This window comes from Ovis aries, chromosome 21, assembly GCF_016772045.2.
Source record: "Ovis aries strain OAR_USU_Benz2616 breed Rambouillet chromosome 21, ARS-UI_Ramb_v3.0, whole genome shotgun sequence".
NCBI lineage: Eukaryota > Metazoa > Chordata > Mammalia > Artiodactyla > Bovidae > Ovis > Ovis aries.
In genome coordinates this window covers 35,129,796-35,150,217 of record NC_056074.1, presented here as the reverse complement: position 1 = coordinate 35,150,217, position 20,422 = coordinate 35,129,796, and the positions used below count along the sequence as shown (strand labels likewise).

The 20,422-nt window shown below is 43.6% G+C and overlaps 1 pseudogene; it reads left to right on the top strand.

The window, feature by feature from the left end:
• The first annotated feature begins 1,467 nt into the window (after positions 1-1,467).
• On the top strand, positions 1,468-15,668 carry LOC121816022 (pregnancy-associated glycoprotein 1-like; annotated as a pseudogene).
• Positions 15,669-20,422: the final 4,754 nt, after the last annotated feature.

Genomic DNA, 20,422 nt, shown 5'->3' with positions numbered 1-20,422 from the left:
ATGACACCACACTATTGCAGAAAGTGAAGAAGAATAAAGAACCTCTTCATGAAGGTGAAAGAAGTGAGTGAAAAAGTTGTCTTAAAGCTCAGCATTTAGAAAAGTAACATGATGGTATCTGGTCCCATAACTTCACGGCCAATAGATAGGGAAACAGTGGAGACAGTGTTTAACTTCATTTTTCTGGGCTCCAAAATCACTGTAGATGGTGACTGCAGCCATGAAATTAAAAAAAGGCTTACATCTTGGAAGGAAAGTTGAGAGCAATGTAGACAGCATATTGAAAAGCAGGGACACCACTATGTCAACAAATCCATGTAGTCAAGGCTATGGTTTTTCCAGTGGTCATGAGTGAATGCGAGAGTTGGACTGTGAAGAAGGCTGAGCCCCGAAGAATTGATGTTTCTGAACAGTGGTGTTGGAGAAGACACTTGAGTGTCCCTTTGACTTCAAGGAGATCCAACCAGTCAATCCTAAAGGAAATCAGTCCTGAATGTTCACTGGAAGGACTGATTCTGAAGATGAAACTCCAATGCTTTGGCCACCTGATGCAAATATCTGATTCATTTGAAAAGACCCTGATGTTGGGAAAGATTGAGGGCAGGAGGAGAGGGATGACAGAGGATGAGATGGTTGCATGGCATCACCAACTCGATGGAGTACGTGTGGGCTCCGGAAGTTGGTGATGGTCAAGGAGGCCTTGTGTGTTCCTGTTCATGGGCTCACAAAGAGTTGGATACGACTGAGCAACTGAGCTGCACTGAAGTTGTTGAATATAGTGTCAGGTTTCTTTCCTTTTTTACTTTTGGTTTTCTTTGGTTTTGTTTTTGATGGACAGTATTTTTGTTTTTTCCTTAGAAGATATTCCACTCTCAATGTGGAGTCATAAGTCTGAATTTTAAAGCCACTTAAGTAATGTGGTATTATAGGTAGCTAGTCAACAACCTGATGAAATTAGATTTATTAGTCTCTGTTCTCAATTTGTTCAGTTCAGTTAAATCTGTCAGTTGTGTCTGTCTCTTTGCAACACCATAGACTGCAGGATGTCAGGCTTCCCTATCCACCATGAACTCCCGGAGCTTGCTCAAGCTCATGTCCATTGATTCGGTGATGTCATCCAAGCATCTCATCCTTTCTTCCGCTTCTCCTCTTGCCTTCAATCTTTCCTAATATCAGGGTCTTTTCCAATCAATCAGCATGTTTAGCATGCATTCAGTCTCTTTTTAAATCAACCAACATGAATTAAATTCCTCTCTGTCCCTACTACACTCCCCAGTCTAGGCCAGAAACAAAAATATTGCAGAGACTGAAGGCTGATTCCAGCACAACTCTCTGGACATTTCGCTCCCACTTTTTTTTTTTGGGGGGGGGGCGGATTGGTTGCTACCCTTAAAATCAGTGGATTGTGCATAAATATCCAAACTTCTGATTCTCTTGAAAACATGGCCAACTGGCCTGCTTTCCAGCATGAGTGAAGTGGAGGAAAGTCTACTCCCAGAGGTAAGGCCTGTGCTGCCCAGATTTCAACATGGCCACCTAGTCCTAGTATCATATCTCCTGCTTCCTGGGGCCATGAATTTGTGAGAACTTGACTTCTAGCTCTCTTAAGATAAAGAATATTTTTGTCTTGATCAACTTTGTCTTTGAAGCCTTTAACCCAGAACCTAGCACAGTTTTTCCTTATACATTTGTTGGATGTTATGAAATATCTTGTGGTTGCATATGACATTTCTTTCAATACTGAAACCATGTAACTGAAGTACTGCTCTGCCCTAAATCTTTGATGCAGCCTGGCATAGGTGTCCCTGATGTCTGCCATTAGACTCACTACTAAAGCCAGTTGTATGTCCCTAGGCTGTCCCTGAAGTCTTCACTTTGCCATTTGACAATTTATCCTCCTAGCAATCTCCTTTCCAATGAAGACAACAATGCATATCTCATGAAGTACCTAAGAAGATGATATGAAACCACGAATGTCAAGCATGGCCCCTAGTATTCATTTTGATGATGTTCTTAGCCGTTTTTCCTCCAAGTAGGCAAAGTTCTCTGTCTTCTTAGCTGTCCATGAAGATTAGTTTGATTTTCCAGCCAAGCTTCAAGGAAGGGATTAGAGTTCAATTATCTGTATTCTTAGAAGTTTCAAAGGCTACTCACCATGGACACTGATGTAGGTAAAGATTTTATCAAGAGCTTTGTGGTTTTTTTTTTTTTTTTTGGATCTTTTAGTGGCCTAAACAGGAAAACTCAGGTAGGTCAGAGCATATATAACTAGGGGCTCCCAGTCACCACTACATACTAAGAACCCAAACTTCCCTGAGTAGTTGGAGCCAGGGAAAAAGCATCAAGTGGCTTGTGCTCCTCCAGCTGGTGTCCTTCTCAAAGTGCATAGTCCAGTAAGTATGGGGACTGCAAGCCACATCATATTCCTTTCTCGGATTTTTCTTTTCATCTGATTATTCTTCCAGCCATCAGGTTTAGAAGGGAATGGAATATTTCCCTAAGAGTCTTAAAGCTCAACTCTTACTTATTGATAAGTAACTTGCTATAGGAACTGTGGATCCCAAGGTTTTGATTGGGTTGCACAAATATTGGGGTCCAGTCATGTCATGACATATTCAATTCGCAACTCCTTGCAACTGTTCAGTGCATATTCTATGCAGATGTCTTTGTAGTCCTGTGGAATAGCACTTTTCTACATTTTATTCAACATGTCCTCTTTTCCCCCTGTCTACTTTAGTGTGTATATGCCTATGTCTGCATCGCTGTATCACTGTCATTTATCTCTCCTTCTCTTTGGAAGTTACTGGGAGTCTATTTCTCTTTGTGTTGTTTCCTTTTAATTTTTCATTTGACTCTTCCTTCCTTCTCAAGCCTCTGAATTTCCCTTACTTGTTCCCTATATCTTGGATTCTTCTTTCAACTCTCTCTTATCTTTCAACTTGGAGAAAGATACACTGTTTTATATCTGACAAGCAGTGAGACCACAGCTAACTCAGAAATCTCTTGCATTTCAAATTGCTCCCTTGTAAAAGAGTATAAGAGTCCCCCTTCTAACTCCTTCCTTGAGGTTCTATGAGAAGGAATGAAGGGGATGGCAACAACAATGCTAATGGCTGTCATTGTTGAGACTTCCAATTTATCAGGTACCTTATATCCATCACTTCACTTATCCCAAAGATATCCTATTTGGAGGGTTTGTAATGCTATTTCCACCATTTTACCAAAGAGGAGACTGAGACAACTCATGATCATATGATTTACCCAAGATAGCAAAACAGAACCTGTATTCAAAACTATGTTTTACCATGGTTCAGGTCAGTTCAGCCGCTCAGTCGTGTCCGACTCTTTGCGACCCCATGAATCACAGCACGCCAGGCCTCCCTGTCCATTACCATCTCCTGGAGTTCTCTCAGATTCATGTCCATTGAGTCCATGATGCCATCCAGCCATCTCATCCTCGGTCGTCCCCTTCTCCTCCTGCCCCCAATCTCTCCCAGCATCAGTGTCTTTTCCAATGAGTTAACTCTTTGCATGAGGTGTCCAAAGTACTGAAACTTCAGCTTTAGCATCATTCCTTCCAAAGAAATGCCAGGGCTGATCTCCTTCAGAATGGACTGGTTGGATCTCCTTGCAGTTCAAGGGACTCTCAAGAGTCTTCTCCAACATCACAATTCAAACGCATCAATTCTTTGGTGCTCAGCCTTCTTCACAGTCCCACTCTCTCATCCATACATGACCACTGGAAAAATCATAGCCTTGAATAGACGGGCCTTTGTTGGCACAGTATTATCTCTGCTTTTCAATACACTATCTAGGTTGGTCATAACTTTTCTTCCAAGGAGTAAGTGTTTTTAATTTCATGGCTGCAATCACCATCTGCAGTGAGTGTGGAGCCCCCCAAAATAAAATCTGACACTGTTTCCACTGTTTTCCCATCTATTTCCCATGAAGTGATGGGACCAGATGCCATGACCTTCTCTCTCTGAATGTTGAGCTTTAAGTCAACTTTTTCACCTCGTCTTTCACATTCATCAAGAAGCTTTTAGTTCCTCTTCACTTTCTGCTATAAGGGTGGTGTTATCTGCATATCTGAGGTTATTGATATTTCTCCTTGCAATCTTGATTCCAGCTTGTGCTTCTTTCAGCCCAGCATTTCTCATGATGTACTCTACATATTATGGGAGGATGGTACTCCACAGCGCCCCCTGGTGCTCTAGCCAAGCAATGGGGCTCATCTGGAGGTGCCAGGTGGGATGTTGAGGTTGAGATTCCTGCAGGAGACAGAAACTCTGGAAAACAGGGACCCCACCCAGAGGAGAAGGCACTCTCATCCTCAACTGTTGGTCTTTGTGGCTGGGCCTTGAAATTACCAGGTGGCAGGTAAATATACATTTCTGTGTCAAAGATGTGTCATTAGTTTGAGGGCAATTGTTCCTTCTGAACTAAGTGAGCCACTCAGTTACAGATGAAGTGTGAACCATCACTGATCAAAAGGTAGAACAAACTGCAAAGCAATTGTGAATCCCGAGGCAGAGGAATAATTCATTTTCCACAGATGCAAGTACAACAGCAGTAAAAAGTTACTGAACCTGTATTCCATGTATGGCCATAAGAATCACAGTGGTTACTGTTTTTAGATTAGACAAAGGGCTTATTTTGTCTCCAAGAATGCCCATGCCAGCCTGAGAGATAGGCAAAGAATAAATACATGTCAAATGAAAGGGTCACCTCTGTGGTGCTGATTGGATGTGGTCTGAGTCTAGAGGGAGTGGCTGGGGTTGCTCAAAACTGACCTCCTGGAGAAGCGGGTGCTAAAGCTGGGTTTGAAGAGAGTACAGAGCTTCTCAAATGAAGGCACCAGGACTTCCCTGGGTGTCCAGTGGTCTTGGAACTCCAGTGGTTATGCCTCTTGGCTTCCCATGCAGGAGGTGCCACTTAAAAGCCTGGTCATAGAGTCAATATCCTGCATAAAATGTAGCACAGAAAAAAAATATATAAAATGCAGATACCTCTGTGACCAAAGTCTGTGAGCTGCACGGTAGTTAGAAAGTGATCTCAAGAGATATGTCACATCCAGAGTGAAACATCAGTGTAGGAATAGAGGGTAGCCAGTTCTGCACTAACCCACTCCCTCCTTCTCCCTGTAGATACTCTATGTGGGTAACATCACCATTGGAACACCCCCACAGGATTCCAGGTTATATTTGACACAGGCTCATCTGACTTGTGGGTGCCCTCTGTCTTTTGAAACAGCTCAACCTGTTGTCAGTACAGAACCCCCTACCCAGACCATCGTTAACTTGCCCTGCCGCCCTGTTTCCATCCTTGGCACCTGATGACACTCATCTCTTATGTCTGCAGCTACACAGATTAGGTTCAGACATCTTCATTCTTCCACCTTCCAGCTTACCAAAAAGACCTTCAGCATCACCTATCGATCTGGGAGAATGATAGGAGTTGTTGCTGATGACACAGTTCGGGTAACAGTGTAACAAATGCTGAGGCAGGACTGGCTATGGAGTGACGACTGCTTGCAAAACAGATGCAGAACCATCTGGCAGGACACTTCCTAGCCCAGCTCCCATAGATATTGGCCATCTTATCCACAGGATCATGTCTCGGGGGAGACAGTGCCCGTGGTGACACATGAGCAAACAAATTAGCTAACCCAGGGAGTGGCCTGAGATGTGGACTTGCAGCTCCTCTGCCCATGAGCAGTTCATGGTTCATTTTGCTGGGAGTGAGAATAAGGCATAAAAACACCCATTTTTATATTAACAGACTCTTCTAGGCACTTTCAGGTGATAACTGTTTTAATCCTGCAACAACCCCACACAGTAGGTGGTCTGATTAGCTCATGAGACATATGAGGAAACTGAGGTGCAGATAGAAAGGGCCTTGCTGAGGGCGCAAATGTGGCAAGTGGTAGAGTTAGGCTTCAGAACTGAAGTTGTTGAGGGGTGTTTGGGGACAGGATAAAACTGATCTGGGGACCCTGGAGGCAGTCAAATGCTTCAGGTATCCAGAATGGGAAACTGGAGAACTGAGAAGTCAAGGGGCCTGATGAATGAGTTCTCACTCTAGAAGACCCTTCAGAGTCTAATAAACCTATGGCCTGCCTCCCCCAAAATACTACAGTAGTTCCCCTCTCTCTGTTTGTCTCTCATACACACTCACAGAAATATACAAATATCCCAAAATGTTAATTCCCCAGACAGTAATTTCATAGAACCCTACAAACAAGATTGTGTTTTTGGCTTCTGTCTTCCTGGACAGATGCAGAATCCTCAGTATATTACAGAGAATGCAGTCCATTCCTCTCATTAGGTCACAGTGATGCCAAAGAGAAGGCTATCTTGCTCTCTATTGTTTTGTCCATAAGGTGGCACCAATGGGACCAGGCCTGATTCTTGGTTGCCTCACCTGTACAGAAGCCACAAGGCCAATTTGACTCACTCAGTTGGTGTTTTTCAGAGGGGCAGATGTGATAAAATTCACAGCCTTTCTCAAATGGAACCCAAATCCATCCTCTGCCCCTTCCAGCTTGATCTAACCGTCTGCAGGCCACTGAAGACAGAGCCCAGCCTCAATTCTTCTCTGAGGATCTAATGGCAATGCACCCCAGCCCTGTCCTAGCCCCAGTTCATGTATCTGTAAGTGGGAACACTCTTCCCTCCCACAGACTGGGCACCTTGTATGTACTCACCGTTCGGTCCAAGCACGGTGGAATATGGGTTTGAGGATATAACTTTTGATGGTGTCTTGGGCTTGAACTACCCCAACATATCCTTCTCTGGAGCCACCTCCATATTTGACAAGCTGAAGAATCAAGGTGCCACTTTTGAGCCTCTTTTTTCCTTCTTGAGCAACTAAGTCTGAGATTTACAATAGTTTTCTCCAGATTAGCTTTAAGATGCTTTCAGTTGCACAAAAATTAGAGAACACTTGATAAAGGAGTATCTTGAGGGATAACCTAACCAAGGATAATTATGACCCTAGGACCCTACCTGGCTTCACCCCTGGCTTTTATAAATACAATTTTATTGGAACACAACCCTACTCCTGGGCTCAAGACCAGTAACTTGGTCTAGGGGGGTGAGTGAGGAGGAAGGCTAATGGAAGGCAACAGAAAACAAGTTGAATGAAAAGGCATTAGATTTGCTTATGAATTTGATAAGGAAGGAAGGGGAATGATGGTGGATATCTTTCCTTCCTCATTAGCATTTCACTGGGAGCCCAGGACCAGCTACCCAATTTGTAGGAGCCAGTGAGAAATGAAAGTGTGAGACACAAAAGTGTGGGACCCCTTGTTCAAGAAATATGAGGTATTTCAAGACAGGGAGAGCAGAAGTGGGGTCCCTTCTGAGTGTGACCTGAACCCACACCCGTAGAAGTCCCAGGCCTTGATTTTCCTGAAAAATGACAGGTGGACAAGGGGAAAGCCAAAATGTTTCAGCACCCTGTCCTCTGATGGTGTCTGAGTACTCAGGTCGCTGGAGGTCCAGGGGGTCTTCAGAAGACATAGTGGGTGGAGCCCAGCCAAGTGATTCAGCTTCTAACCTCCTCTGTTCTACTCATAAGCCAGTAACAGACCTCAGTCTGGATTTCAACCTCTCCTAGATTCAATTTCTGCATCTATACATGGGGACCTTATTAGTGCCTTGATGGGTGGACAACCACAGCTCTCAGACTGTGCTGTTGTTACTGTCCTCCAAGGATTCCCCCCTCTCTTCGCTCTACAGAGATGAGCAGGAGGGCAGTGTGCTGATGTTTGGTGGGGTAGACCACCGCTACTATGAGGGAGAGCTTAACTGGGTACAATTGATCCAAGTGAGGGACTGGATTGTACACATGGACCAGTAAGCCTCTCCCTCTGAGGGTCAGCCCAAGTGATGTTCCCGCTACTGTACATGGACACAGGCAGACACACTCAAATGCATTCTCAGACACACAGTCACACAGATATATACACCACCCACAATGATACAGACAGACACACAGACACATGGAAACACATGAGCAGACACATACAAACATACACAGCAACACATAAAAATATGCATAGCTAGTCAGAGACAACAGGCACACACAGAGACACATACAAACACACATACAAACTCACAAGCACATAAATACACAAACAAGCCAGGGTTTCATAATCCCCGGCATTCTGACCAGTGCTCTGACCAGGGTCCTAAAAGGCACCAGAGAGCTCTTTGTAGCTGGAAGAGGGCTGAACCAACTGCCCTCTGAGGTGGGAAGCATGATTAGAGGACTCTACAGTGTCATGAACAGAGGATTAGGGAGAATTTCTCCAGCTTGAATAGAGTTATGATAAGATGATCAACAGTCCAGGGATACCTAGGACATAGGGAGTTCTCAGTACAGATTAATGTCATTTAAAAAACAGGGACAGTCCTGAGAAAAGGGAAAACTAGTCTTCTTAGGGAGCAGCTACCCAGCAGTGGAGAGAGGATGCTGCAGTCTTAAGACATGAAAACAAATAATAAAAAAGACACCCCACGTTCTTGGGCACACAGTGGGACAGGGGATATAACAGAAAATCAGGTAGGTGGGATCCAGGAGTGACCTGAGGACAAGAGGCATAATTGATAAGATTCTGTGTGATACCCTCAGAGAAAAGCTGACCTGTCCTTTGGAGTTTCTGTGGGCTAGTCATATATTTCCTGGCCAGGGTCTCAGTGCCTGAGCTGGTTGTAGGAGTAGTGCTGGCAGACACCCTATCCCAGAGGAGCCCCTTTCTCCCCCTACTATGAGAATCTGCTGCCCCTGCGAATCTCCATCTTCACTCTGTGTGCGACCCGTTGTTTGTTCCCCATCTGATACAGCTATCTGGAAGTTTCTTGTTTTCTCAGTCTTCATTCACTCATTGAACAGACAAGCATTGGACATCCATTGTGTACCAGGCACTTTAGTGAGACAAGGATAATAAAACTCACCTTCACATCTAAGAAGGCAGATGTAGATGAAGTGACTCGCCCACATAGTGAATTGTGACTTTGGCACATGCTAGACATGAGGAGGAGGGGGCAATTGCAACCCACTCCAGTACTCTTGCCTGGAAAATCCCAGGGACAGAAGAGCCTGGTGGTCTGCCCTCTATGAGGTTGCACAGATCAGACATGACTGAAGTGAGTTAGCAGTAGTAGCACCAGCAGACATGAGGCAGGGTCTACAGAGAGTGACCAAGACAGGAGACTGATAAACACCAGGGGAAAGACTTCCCAAAAACAATACAATTAAGCTAGAAGATGAGAAGAAATTTGCTAGTCAAAGGGGACTGGAGTCTTCTAGGAAGGGAGGCCAGCTTGTGTTAAGGTACAAAATATTCTAGCGTATTCCAGTATTGCATTTGAGGGTGTCAAAAAAGGTGTTGTATCGAGAGCAAAGGAAAAGAGGGCGAGAGACGAAGGGCTGTTTAGGAGACAGTCGGGAAGGTGACAACTCTGGGGAGACTCACAGTGACCTTGGTACCCACTTTCTTCCGTTGTCTCTCAGCATCTCCATGAAAAGACAGATTATTGCTTGTTCTTGTGGCTGTGAGGCCATTGTTGACACCAGAGCAGCATTTATCGAAGGCCCAGATACACTGGTCAATAACATGCAGAAGCTCATCAGCACCACTCCACATGGTTCCCAGGTGAAAGGTTGCTCCCAGTCTCCACACACAACAAGGATCACCATGGCCAGCCTCTCTCCCTCTCTCTCTAACAGCACTACATTTCATGTTCTGTGGTCAGTACACTGCCCTCTATTATCTTCACCATCAATGGCATCAACTACCCAGTGCCAGGTCGAGTCTACATCCTCAAGGTGAGGGGACACTACTGAGGGCTGGTTCTCAAACTAGAGCTTGCAGGAACCCTTGGGCTGATTCTGGGAGGAGGGCGCCCTCTGGAGGCCATGTCACACAATTGCAGATGCTGCTGATCCCTGTGACTGGTCCAGTGCCTCCCACAAAACAATCACTTGAGAGTAAAGGGCCGTGTGGGACACTGATCTTCCTGAAATAATGTGGAGAGGCCACACAATATGGCTTGGTGGGAGTCAGGGAGAGGGGAGCACTAAGGTCCTCAGTCCTCAAAGAGCTTCATTTCAATCTGAACTTGTAAGTGCATGAACATGAAATTCAGCACTAGCAGTCCCTGAAATAGCCCATGTTACAAGGGGAATGGCTGGGGACAGTCCCAGTGTGCTCTCCCAGCATAAGTTAACAGTCTCCCTTCCCTTCTCAATGTTTTCCTAGTTTGGATGATAAATTATATGGTCAGCCTAGTACTCGGTTGCATCTTTCCCTTGCTCTTGCCAGGTGCCTCCTTTGTGAGTTGGGGTACCCGACCCCTCTGTCGGGAGGTTGGATGCTAATGTGATTAAAGGGTACACAGTGACTGCTCAGCCCCACCACAGAGTGGAGGCTTCATGTCAGCTCCCAGCGGGCATTCAGAGCAGGCTGATGGGCTCAAGGAAGGCTTTGAGGAAGAGCGGGAATTTCAGGAATTCTAAAACCACAAACTCATTGAGCCATATGGAGGGTTGCTTGGTTCTGGGCAAACTGTACTGGATTCCATGCAAATGGCATGTCAAACTGGTCTGCACTGGGGCACTGGTTACTTACTAGGGGTGATGAGGGCTATGGACTGACCAGTAGGGATGGGGAACCAGAGTATGTTACCCAACCAAGCCTGGAGTGGCCAAAGATGGTGAGTCTGAGCTGAAGTAGGCTTCTCAGAGTTCCTGAGTTTAGTTTTCAATAAAGTATTGTGTGCCCTACTCTATTTAAGATGGAATACCAACAATGAGTTGCTATGTAGCACAGAGAATTCCACTAAGTTATATGACAGCCAGGATGGGAGGGGTGTCTTTGGGACTAGGATACCCGGATATATATAGTTGAGTTCCTTTTTTGTACACCTGAAACTCAGAATATTGTTAACAAGCTATACTCCAATACAAAATAAAGTTTTTCTTTTAAGAAAGTACGGATTGTGGTGATGCAGGAGGAGAACCAGCATTCTCTGCAAAGAAATCAAGGAGCAGGAGTCAGAAGGAAAGAAACAGGGAGTGAGGAGAACTATGGACGCACTTGTTCTTTTCTAAATAATTTTATTGAAGTGTGGCTAATCTTCATTGTTGCATTAAGTTATGCTGCACAGCAATGTGACTCAGTTATACACATAAATATATATATTTTCTTATTCTTTTTCATGTGATTTATCACTGAATATTGAATATAGTTCTTTATGCTCTACAGTAGGACTTTGTTGTTTTTCATTTCTCTGTTTCCCCAACTCCCAGTCCTACACACACCATACCCTTCCTCATGGCAACCTCATGTCTTGGCCCTCTTTGGTTTTGGATGAACTATCTTATCCCCTGATGCTGAGAAAACTCCTTGATAGTTACCAAAAAAAGGAAATAAAACAAAGAATTATACTGAGTCTGGATATTGGGGGGCATCACAGGTAAGGGCTCATGCTGATTTGTATATAAATTAATATGTATACTATATATATGCATATTGAATATATACTGTATAATTATATATACATAATGTATATGTTGCAGTAATATAATATGAATGTGGCTTATATTAATTGGTATAGATTGGAGTGCTGTGATAACATATGTTTTATATACTGTATAATTATATTGTGTGTGTGAGACGTATTATTACAATGCATTGGTTTGTGTTGGTTGGTATTAGTTGTGTGCATGTTGTATTGCTGCAATATATGTATTAATTATAAAGATTAATTCAAGTATATTGATTTATTAAATTGTTTAGTAAAGAGCCATCAAAAATTATAATTCCATATAACAGAGAACAACTTGATGCTCTTCTAATGTTTGATGATGATTGGCAGATTGCTATAGGAAATTACTGTCATCAAATCTTGCATCATTTACCCTCACATGCTTTGTTCATTCAAAAATTAAGAAAGAATAAATTAAGTATAGTTTTCCCCCATCAGATTTTACATCATGCTCTCTTTGTAATAAGTTAAATGTGGATTCGTCTGGAACAATATATTGTAAAGCCGACAGTAACGTGAAAAGACCTCCTCTCCAGACAATAAAAAGATCCCAAACCAAAATTAACTGGCGGCCAAGGAGGTGTTTATATTTTTTCCACAGGACACAGATTCTCCAATTTGGTTCCCAAACAGGCTGATTCGTCATGTTGCAGTCCCCCAGGCACCTGGTTCCTCCACTGCCATGACCACAAAAAACAAAAAGGGAACTCCTCTGCCACCACCACCGCATAAAACAGCCATGGGCAGGGCCAGCCTGACTGACTGACAGGACCCAGTATGCTGTGCTTACGGCTGGTAGCAGCCCAGCATCCGTCTGCAAAACTATGGGATAGAGGATTGATGGGGGAAAGAGATATATGATAACTGTATACTATTTGCTCAAAATTTTTCATGTTGCTTGGCCGCCGCTAGGGCCAATGCCGGTTCAGTGAAAGGTGGGGTGAGGGCCACCACTCCTGCTGGCAGGAGAGGCAAGATAAACATCGAGATCCCAGCGGGACTGACACTGCTGCAATGCAAACTCCGACCAGAAAATGACTCTATTTACTCTATTTTGGCTTGTTTATCCTCTCCTTATGTTTTTCTTTTCACCAATGATTCCAGAAAACTTAATGTACAAATGGGCCTAATGTAGTGACTTGTGAACAATATATGCTTTCATCTTGTTTAACTCCTCCATATAATGTTTGCTCTTTTATGGTTTTAAAACGTCCACCCTATCTCATGGTACCTGTAACTGTAACCACGTATTGGTATGATAACCATGGCCTTACTGTGCTGCAACAGCTACAAGATTTAATGTGGACACAATGGCTTGTGGGCTTACTTATTTTGGGAATATCAGCTTTGATAACTGCAATTACTTCTGTTACTGTGGCAGCAATATCATTGACTCAACAAGTGCATACTGCCCAATATGTTGGTACTATGTCCAAAAATGTTTCTTTAAGGCTGGCAACACAGGAAGTTACAGATAGGAAACTAGAAATGAGGGTTGATGCCCTAGAAGAAGCAATAATGCATATTGGGACTGAATTACAGAGTCTGAAAGTAAAAATTGCTCTTTCATGTTGCTGACTACCGGTGGATGTGTTACATCCCTGAAAGTAAATGAGACAGATTTTGAATGGGAAAGTATCAAAAATCATATTTTAGGTGTTTGGAACAGCTCAGATGTTAGTTTAGACTTAGGGAAACTTCATAATCAGATTCAGGCCTTGGAAAACTCCCAATTAGATTTTACTGCCACAGGAGAAGCCAAAGACTTTTTCTACACCTTCTCTAACTTCATTTCTGGAAAGACTATTCTGTCTACTGTTTCTAGTTATGTTGCTATGGGTGCTATAATCTTGCTTCTCATAATCATTCTTCCTCATATTGTCAGGATTCTTCAGCAGAGCATTCGGAATCTCACGACTGAATTACACCTGATTGTTTAAAAAAACAAAAAAAAAAAAAAGGGGGAGATGCTGGGAGCCAGCATGAGGAATCCCACCCATGACAAGGTCATGCGGAGAGGCCTGATGGGCAAGGCGAGTCAGGCCTCAGGAGTTCCCCCTGAGTTTCCCTGAGCATCTACTCCCCCTGCCAAAAAAAAGCAAATTATGCCTGCCTTATTGTATTTTGCTTTTCTACTCTTCTGACACTCTCTGGAAAAAGTTAATTCAGGGTTTCAGTCGCCTGCAAAAGAATGTCTCAGCTTAAAATCCCCTCTGATAGGTCTCTAACTTGCCTAACAGGTTCCCCTGAACTTTTACAACCTGTGGATTGCTTACAGCCCCCCAACCTCAAGAGTCACTAAGCTTAAAGCATCTTAAAGATACAGAGCCTTTTCTAAAGAGCTAAAAATCATATTGGTGATGGATTTCACTGTTGACTCAATAATTGCTGCCAGACCTTCATATTCTTAATCATTTAGGCACCTGAAGGATATTAATCAATGTAATAGGGATATAGAAATAGGAATGTAGTAACTTTGATGTTAGCAACACTAGACTTTTGAGTTAATTATTTTTCTTTGTTATATATCACTGCACTCCTCTTGTGTCCTTGCTATATAAGAATGCAACTTTATTTAGTGCTGAGAGTGGCACCAGACTTTGGGAAGATCAACACAAATAAGTCTTCTGGTTGACAAACCCTTATCAGAAAAAAGGCTGTAAAATGTTAATTGGCCCTCTGGCTAGAAGATGATGTAAATCACCTAAGACTTGTGTATACAACTATGTATGCAGAGAGCAAAGCTAGGTTTTGATTAGAGTCAGGGCTGCTGATGCTGCATAATTTTATGTTATCCATTGATGTCTATGTACAAAAAAGGGTATAAAAGGGCTTTCTGGACAATAGGGGATGGGCCAGTCTCTGGACTGGTTTCCCCTGTGTCTCCTCTTTACTCTATTTTCTGTCTAAATTCCCATCTGGGGCGAGAAGGCTCACCATGTATACTTACTGGCCCCGGCTTCTAAGATCCACACGAGAGGGAGCCCAAGGTGGGGCATCCCCTGCTATTCAAGAGGATGCTGGTGGCCTAACATAGATGGTGCAAGCTCCTTGCCTGGAACTTTATTGGCTTTCCACGTAAACCAAGTTATTCAGCCTCTTTTCTTCACTAAATTTTCCTGCTACACTATTTCTTCCTAATCTAATCTTATATTTCTAATTAAATAAATAAATAAGTTTTTCCTCACCCACGCCGTCCACACTTCGAATTACCCTGGATCCACTGGGGCTGGACCCCAGCAGACTCCCCCAGGATGATAGAGGCCACTGCTATGCCACCTTTCAAGAGAACAGACTGAATCCATCTACAGAGACCTGGATCCTGGGAGACATCTTCCTGAGGGTGTATTCCTCAGTCTTTGATCAAAGAAATGACAGGATTGGCCTGGCACTGGCAGTGTATATGCTTGGAGTGGTTCAGGAATCAGTAAGGATGCTCCTAACATGCATCCACTCACACTTTGGGTACTCCTGCTAGGGATGTTGGTGAACTGTATTTGGTGGTCTGCACACCCTATTCTCAGTAAAGAAAAAAGTGTTTCAATCATAATGGTGCTGAAACAAATGGTTGCCTCTGTTTGTGTCTGAGAGTAAAAGATTTAGAAGCAAGTCTGAATCAAAATTGAGAGGAGCCCAACTCTAACTTGTTTCAGGGAAAAGGTAGACTCATTGAAATGTTCTGGGAATCCAGGACACAAGAATAAGAGCAAATACAAAGATCTCAGTGACAGGACCCAAGAAATCAGAAGTCATCAATTCTCTCTCACCCTCGCTCTTTCCCTTTGGTCTTCTTTGATGTTCTTAGCCTGGCAACTTTCTTCCTTAAGGCTTCTACACCTAGTGAGGAAGTCCAAGCTACCTACCCTAGGGTTTTAAATCCCAAAGGCATCACCTACTAAGGAAAGAAGTTTGCGGACTTCAGAGTTCATGGGTGTTCTCTGAATGTCCCACCTCAGATCACAGGTACAGCCCCAGATCAGCCATCCTGGCAGGGACATGGTGTCTTATGACTGGCTTTACATGGTCTTTGGCCCTGACCGAGCAGCACACATGATTGTCAATTTCCTCCAGAACTCCATGACAGAAGCTGAGGAGAGGCAGCCCCAAGGATAGCGACTGGCAGATGATCTAGGCCGTGGAAGAATTTGTGATGACCCACCAACTCCACCACGTCCTCAGTCAGAGGAATTATAAGGGGTAATGAAATAGACTCTTCATCCCATCTCAGATGATCTTATCACTGGGCTTCTCCTCCAGGGGATTTTGGGTGAGGTACTTCATGAAGAGCTGGTTCCCTCTTGTTCCCACACCCCAGTCACCAGCTCTCTGCCACATATGCTTGCTTTGTCCTTTCCAGTGTGACTTTTTAAGTGGTGGCCCCAGTAGATCCCTGAGCCATCCCTGTCCTCCAGGGCCCAGAATGCTCTTTCCTTGGCCTCCAATGCTCCTGGGGAGAATGCAACACATGTATTGGGAGACCCAGTGTACACAGAGCCTTCAGTCTTTCTGAGCTTCCTCAGGGGTGGAGCTACAAACTATTTGCTCGGAGCTGCCATGGTTAGCGGAGAAGGCAATGGCAACCCACTCCAATACTGTTGATAGAGAATCCCATGGACGGAGAAGCCTGGTAGGCTACAGTCCATGGGGTCTCTACGAGTTGGACATGACTGAGCAACTTCACTTTAACTTTTCACTTTCATGCATTGGAGAAGGAAATGGCAACACACTCCAGTATTCTTGCTTGTCGAATCCCAGGGACAGAGGAGCCTGTTGGGCTTCCATCTATGGGGTCGCACAGAGTCGGACATGACAGACGTGACTAGCAGCAGCAGCAGCCATGGTTAGGCACTTTTACAGTGGAAGCATCCGTTCTTTCCACCTGGAGGCCCTCAATAGATGCCTCAGCTGAGCAGCAGTAGTCACAAGGTTGATTTCTTTTCAGATTGACTGATTTGATCTCCTTGTTGTATAAGGGACTCTCAAGAATCTTCTCAACGACCACAGTCCAAAAGATCAAATATTTGACATTCACCCTTTCTTATGGTCCAGATCGCACATCTGTACGTGATTACTGGAAAAATCATAGCTTTGACACTACAGACCTCTGTAGCAAAGTGAGTCTCTGCTTTTAATAAACTGTCCAGGTTTTTCATAGCCTTTCTTCCTTCCAAGGAGCAAGTGTCTTTTAATTTTGTGGCTGCAGTCGAGGTTCATAGTGGTTTTGGAGCCCAAGGTGGGGGTGGGGGGTGGGAATCTGCCACTGTTTCCAGTTTTCCCTCATCTATATACCATGATATGGTGGGACCAGATGCCATGAATGTTGAGTATATGTTTGTGAAGAGTTCTGTGAATGTTGACTTTTAAGCCAGTTTTTTCATCTCCTGTCCTCATCAAGAGGCTCTTTAGTTCACCTTTGCTTTCTGCCATTAGGGCAGTGTCTTCTTCATATCTGTAGATGTTGATATTTCTCCCAGCAATCTATATTCCAGCTTGGGATTTGTTCAGTCCAGCATATTGAATGATGTATCCTGTAGAAGTTAATAAGCAGAGTGAGAGTGTACACCTTGTCATGCTTCTTTCCCAGTTTTAAATGTTTCAGTTGTTTCACGTCTGATTCTAACTGCCACTTTTTGACCTACATACAGACTTTTCAGGAGACGTAATGTGATCTGGTACTTCCATTTCCTTAAGAATTTTCCAGTTTTTTGTGGTCTGCACAGTGAAAGGCTTTAGCATAGTCAGTGAAGCAGATGGAAGCATTTTTCCCGGATTCCCTTTCTTTCTCTATGATCCAATGGATGTTGGCAATTTGATCTCTGATTGCTCAAACCACTTTGTACATCTGGAAGTTCTCAGTTCATGTAGTGTTGAAGCTTAGCATGAAGGATTTTGAGCATTACCTTGCTAGCAAGTGAGATGAGTGCAATTGCTTGACAGGTAGAACATTCTTTGGAATCGCCTTTCTTTTGGATTGGAATGAAAACTGACCTTTTCCAGCACTGTGGTCACTGAAGAGTTTTCCGAATTTGCTGACATATGGAGTGCAGCACTTTTACAGCCTCATTCTTTAGGATTTTTAAACAGCTCAGCTGAAATTCCATCACCTCTCCTATCATTGTTCATCGTGATGGTTCCTAAGGCCCACTTGACTTCATACCCTAGTATATCTGGCTTTACATGAGTGACCCAAGCATCATCCCTATCCCGGTTTTATGACCACTGTACAGTTCTTCTGTGCATTCTTGCCACCTCATCTTAATCTCATCTGCTTCTGTTAGGTTTTTGACTTTTCTGTCCTTTATTGTGCCCATCCTTGCATTAAGTGTTCCTCTGGTAGCTCCAATTTTCCTGAGGTGATCTTTACTCTTTACAGTTCTATTGTTCTCCTCTAATTCTTGCACTCTTCACTTTTTAAGACTTTCTTATACCCCCTTAATATTCTCGGGAAGTCTGCATTCCATTGAGTATAACTTTCCCTTTCTCCATTGCCTTTCACTTCTCTTATTTTCTCAGCTGCTTTTAAGGACTCCTCAGGCAACCTCTTTCACTTCTCACATTTGTTTTTCTTGGGGATGGTTTTGCTGACCACCTCCTGTACAATGTTACAAACTTCTATCCATAGTTCCTCAGGCTTCCAGACCTAATCCCTTGAATCTATTTTTCATCTCCGCTATAAAATCATAAGAGATTTGAATTAGGTCATAGCTGAATGGTCTAGTGATTTTCCTTACTTACTTCAATTTAAGCCTGAATACTGCTTGCTTCTGCCTAAGCATTTGTGCCAGATCACCACCCACCACTCCCAGTGAATGTGGAGTGAAAACACACAATTTGAGAACTGTTACCCTGGGTTTGTGCTTGGCTTTTTACATGCTTAGCTGTGTGGCCTTGATCAAGTCCCTTAACCTCAGTTTTTTAAATCTGGAAAATGGGCCCCATGATGATAATTCCACCTTCTATATTGCATGTGTGACTGCTAAGAACAAGCGCCCCTTAGAGTGCTTTCTGGCTTCCTGACTCTGCAACAAATATATATTACTCTGCCACCTGGGGAGAAAGAACTCTTCTGTTTAGAAGTTATGGCTGCCGTCCAAAAGGCTAAATATTGATTCAAGCCACATGACATCTCTGTCTGAACCATGATCCAGAACTCTGACTGAGCCAATGCTTCTGTTTTCTGGGCTCCCACAAAAGCTAATGATTACTGGCTCAGATTACTTCCTTCCTCAGCCTTACCAGTCAGCCTTATCTTGTCAACTACGTCTAGCCTGAAATCACACTGCAAGGAGAATTGTAAGGCTTTTGGTCTCTTTTCAGTTTCCCACATTTCCAGCATAGCAAGAAGAAGCTGTGATGGTTTCTTGTCATAGCAACAACTATGGCAACCTGTACAGTCCAAATCAGCCTGTTAAATGAAACTGTCCCCACCTGGCCCCTCGTGTTTAAATTACCTACAGTTGCCTTGGAAACCTTCCTACACTTGCTGTTTAATGACCAAATATATGTGGACCTGATCTAGTTTACTTTCCCAAAAATGATTCCAACTATGCAATGAAGTAACCAGACTTTTAGTCATCTAACTACACACAGGAACTGAAAAAAGCAAACCACCCATCCTACATTTCTATCTTGCCCCAAAACAGTATTGAAGTGATCTGCTGAAACAATGTGATACACTGGCATGTACACGCCAGCAGGGACACTTTTTTTGGATTCGTTTTCCACCTAGTGCAGAATGTCTACCACAAGCATCACACTCTAGCAGCTGGTCACCTGGTTTTCTCAGACTCAGCCCACTCCAGAAGCCTTCGACATCCTTCAGGAAAATCTAGAGAACAAACTCAGTCAAAGCTCTCTCTCTCCTGAAGAAAATAGTTTTTTTTTTTTTTAAGAAAACAATGTTTAGTAACACATTCAAAATCTTGTGCTCATTGCCTTGGATTCAAGGACTTGTACCAGAGGATGGGAAGCCTCCCCTTCCACCTAAATCTTTCTCCACTCCAACCAGGACCAAAGCCTTCATTGGACCCTGTGTCTTCATTGGTATTGTTCAGTTGCCAAGTCATATCTGACTCTTTGTGATTACATATTTGGCATCAAAGCAGGCTTCCCAGTCTTTCACTATTTTGCAGTTTCCTCAAGCTCATGTTTTTTGAGTAGGTGATGCTATCTCACATTCTCATCCTTTTATTCCCTCTCCTTCTGCTCATATTCTTTCCCAGAATTAGGGTCTCTTCCAATGAGTGGGGTCTTCATATCAGATGGCCTGTGTTGGAGCTTCATCTTCAGCATCAGTCCTTCCATTGACTATTGCTCTACCACTTTCAAATCAAAACTCTTATCTCCAATCACCTAACAATATTAAGCATTGATACAGTTTAGTAGAACAGGGATCTAGTCCCCTGGGAAATCCCATCACTGCCACCCTGCCTTTCTCTTACCATCCTCTCCACCTGGCATAGAATTGCTTCCCTACAGCTTCTCCAGCTTGAAACCACTTGCCGACCAATCATTGTCAGCTGTCCAGGAATTGTTCCTTCCTCCTTCCTTAAAGACTTCTGCCTGCTCCCTGATTATCCTCTGTACATCAGTTCAGTTCAATCTCTCAATCATGTCTAACTCTTTGCTATATTGTGGGGTGTAGCACGCCAGGCTTCCCTGTTCATCACTAACTCCCAGAGCTTTTCTCAAACTCATGTTCATCAGGTTGATGATGCCACCCAAGAATTTTGTCTTCTGTCTTCCCCCTTTCCTCCTGCATGTAATCTTTCCCAGCATTGGGGTCTTTTATAATGATTTAGTTCCACCCATCAATTGGCCAAAGTAATGAAGGTTCAGCTTCAGCATCGGTCCTTCCAATGAATATT